Genomic DNA, 4143 nt, shown 5'->3' on the forward strand with positions numbered 1-4143 from the left:
TTGGAAAAGACTCTGATGCTGGGAGGGATTGGGGGCAGGAGGAGAAGAGGACGGCCGAGGATGAGTTTGCTTGATGGCATCACAGACTCGATGGATATGAGTCTGAGTGAACTCTGGGAGTTGGTGATGGACAGGGAGGCCTGGCGTGCTGTGATTCCTGGGGTCGCAAAGAGTTGGACACGACTGAGCGACTGAACTGAACTGAACTGAACTGAACTGAGGCTCTAGTTCTCAGCCCAAAGAAAGAGACTGCAGGCCCAGCGTCTTTTTTCACATCATACCTCAATCAAGTCACAGACTTTTTCCCACAGAAACTCTCTGTACACAATATACATAAAACACCTAGCTTTTGTAGTAGATTCAACTACACTGGGACAAAGTACAGGACACCTTCTGTTACTGTCACAGGTAGAAGTTCTCTCTGGCTTACCTAAAATATCAAAATAACTGTTATGAACCGTTTTTCATTTCAGGCTTAGTCTCTCAACTCTAAGATACGTATGAGTGTCTGGCTTCTGCTCACAACACTGACAGCCTCATCTAGGCCACTATCCAACTTAACTTAAAAAATACCTCCCACTGAAGAAACAGGTTCAAAACCTCAAACATTCTTCCTTTCTGAGATTTATATTTGACTGTTCTCATCTACAGCTCATCTTGCATAACTCCTTTTGTTTGTTCTATTTGATTCGTGCAGTGTTTCACCATCTTCATCATGTGAAAGCCATTCCTAGACTCTAAAGTTCCATGGGCAAGGGTTGGACCATCTTTATTTTAGCATTCCTTGTACTAATAAGGAGGCTTTTAAAGAACAGATGCCTAATAATGTCTGAAGGATGAAAGGGCTTATGACCTAAAGGTTAATTAACTATGGTTTTATTTCTCCTATATTCTTGAATAAGCTAAGCACATCTGTGTCTTTACTTTTACTAAAAGAAATACTAAAATATAAAAAACCAATAATTATTTTATTTCCCTTCTATTTTGTGATCCTAATTATTTCACTATGTGATTTTTTTTATTATTTCCAAGAAAATACCAAGACTATTAAGCCTGATAAACAGCAACAAACCTGTGATCCATGTCATTTATAAACTTAGATTCTGATGCTAAATAAACTTTCTGTTAAAAAAAGACAATATTTAAAAAAAAAAAAGAAAGAAAGAAAGAAAGAAAAAAGGTAAATCACAAAGTTCTCCGCACAGAACAGGAACGCAGAGACACCTATAGCCCCACTTTGGCCCTCCATTACTAAGACGATTCATTCTTCATCTACAACATGAAGAATCTGCCTCAGACTTCACCAGAGGCAGGAAAAGCTACTGACATAGCCCTGGAATTTGAACTGACCATGGCAGTAGTGCCAGTCCTGGCTGCAACTCTTGCTCAAGCTCTCTCTTTCTCATCTCTCCTAGCCTCTTCATACCAGGACTGGAAGGCACTGGGACAGCAATGTTGACCGTGGCCAAAAATTCCAGGATTTTCATCTTGCAGGTTTCAATCAGGCTCTTGGACCCCAAAGATCACAGCACAGAAGATCACTGCTGGTCATCTCCCCCTATTCCAGGTATTTTCCCTGCATCAAATCTCTGGTGGGGAGTTTCTTGGGCTCCCCCCAAATTAAATGCCTCCTCCCAACATATTCCCCTACACTATTCAGGAATCCTAAGATCTCCTCCTCAGTGGCATAACTGCCATCCATGAAGACCGAACCCAGGAGAGACACCAGGAGTCCAGTCTTTGCATTTCCCTGCCACTAGTCAAACTCCCTTTGTGGGTTATGTCCAACTTGCTGACAAGGGCATAGGAATGAATTCTGGGATTGGTTTTTCTACATTCATGCCAAAAATCAGCTTGAAGTGCTCGCGAAGATTTCAGGGGAGTAGTGCTTGTGCTTTTTGTTGACAATCTTTAAAACATCTGCTTTTGTAGTGGGTCTCTTATTTTATACTTGTGCAGCAGAAACTGTACTATGCTTCCTCATTAGAAGGTCTCTGGGTCAGCTCTTAAATGAGAGGTGCTTATCCTTTTCTCATCTTGGCTCCTGGTACCTTCATCTGATCTCATGTGGAAGCACTTGCAGAAACAATGGTAGTGGGTATGGCTCTCTGAAGTTCCTAAGAATGACAGCAGCAGGGGGGCCCTGGAGAATATCCCCCCAAATAGGAGGGGAGGTGTCTGACTTTGGGATTTGTGGTATTTCTCACCGAACTTCTTACTCCTCTGCTTCCAAGGTATGGTGACACTGGCCAGGGACATGAGGCAGAATTGTGGGCAGCAGAACAGGTAATACCAGTCCACCAGGAAGAAGATAGAGGGTGTGCTCATCTTCAACAGGGAGATACTTCCTTAGTTGTAATAAAGACAATCTTTGCAGGTTTCCTTGAGGGCACTATTTGAGGTACCCACAGGGCTGTTCTTCCTCCTGCCCCCTAAGACCTCTGGTATAGTGGACTGAATTGTGTGCCCCCAAAAGATGTGTTCAAGTCTTATTCTCCACTAGCTGTGAATGTGACCATAACTGGAAACAGGATCCTTGTAAATGTTATCAAATTAAGGTGAGGTCATCCTGGAATAGGGTGAGCCTCAAATGTAATGACTGGTATCTTTCTAACAGAAAAGAGAAAGAGATTTGGATATAGAGACACAGAAGAAACACAAAGGGGAAAAAGGCCATCTGATGTCAGAGGCAGGCAAAGATTGCTGGCAAACCACCAGAAGCCAGGAGAAAAGCATAGAATAAGTTCTGCCTCGGAGCTTCCAGTACTCTTGCCTGGAAAATCCCATGGACGGAGGGGCCTGGTAAGCTGCAGTGCATGGGGTCGCTAAGAGTCGGGCATGACTAAGTGACTTCACTTTCACTTTTCAGTTTCATGCATTGGAGAAGGAAATGGCAACCCAATTCAGTGTTCTTGCCTGGAGAATCCCAGGGACGGGGGAGCCTGGTGGGCTGTCTTCTATGGGGTCACACAGAGTCGGACACGACTGAAGCAACTTAGCAGCAGCAGAGCTTCCAGAAGGAACCAACACTGCTAACAACTTTATTTCAAACCTCTGGCCTCCAGAACTGTGATTGAATAAATTTATGGCTATTGTAGCTGCCAAAGTTGTGGTACTTGTTATGGAAGTCCTAGAAGCTAATATACCTAGGGCGGAAGTCACAGGGAGTTTGGGGATGAAGCCTTTTATCCCTGTCTGAGGTATACTGGACTGACAGAAGGGGCTGGCATTCAGGCTCCCTGTGCTCTGGAGTGAGTCTTAGGACACATTCAAGATCATCATTTTAACTATTAACTAGGTTTTGGTCCCTCACCTTGCTGTGAAGTTGCCACTTCAAACCAAGGCACTTGCTTCCCTGGAACACCAGGAAAAAAAAAGTGAAGGGGTGTGTCAGCCACAACCCCTACAATGGGATATCTAGTATTGACTAATCTGTTGGTCTTTCTTAGTCCTGGCATGCCTGGTTCCCAATTATGGAAGAAGTGTCCACACCTTGGCTCCTCGTAGGGCCTGCAGCTGCTCCCTTTAGTAACCAATGGCTACACCATCATCCCCTTAGACCTGATGTAAAGAAGTGACAGTCTGGCCCAGGGTCTTCAAGGGTTGACCACAGAAATTATAAAGACACAACAATCCTAATATGCCCTCAAAGAAGAGCTTCAAAAAGAAAACAAAAACTCAGGGAACCGAACAGACTTGTAGACAAATTTACACGATAGGATTTTAAACACCTTTCTCTAAGGAATCAACAGCAACCACAGAAAGGAACTCATCAAGGATTCAGAAGATATAAATACAGTATCCCCTTCATGGATCATAATCTTGCTGTGGCAAAGAGGCTTGCATAACTTAATGAAGCTATGAGCCATGACATGTAGAACCACCCAAGACAGATGGATGACAGTAAAGAGTTTTGACAAAACGTGGTACACTGAAGAAGGGAATGGCAAGCCACTCCAGTATTCTTGACACAGGAACCCCATGAACAGTATGAAAGGCAGAAAAGTATGACACTCGAAGATGAGCCCTCCCAGGTCGGCAGGTGTCCAATATGCTAATGGGGAAGAGTCGATGGCAGTTACTAATGGCTCCAGAAAGAAGGAAGCTAATGGGCCAAAGCGGAAACAACACTCAGTTGTGGAT

This window comes from Oryx dammah, unplaced genomic scaffold (genome assembly GCF_014754425.2).
Source record: "Oryx dammah isolate SB20612 unplaced genomic scaffold, SCBI_Odam_1.1 HiC_scaffold_23, whole genome shotgun sequence".
NCBI classification, from domain to species: Eukaryota; Metazoa; Chordata; class Mammalia; order Artiodactyla; family Bovidae; genus Oryx; species Oryx dammah.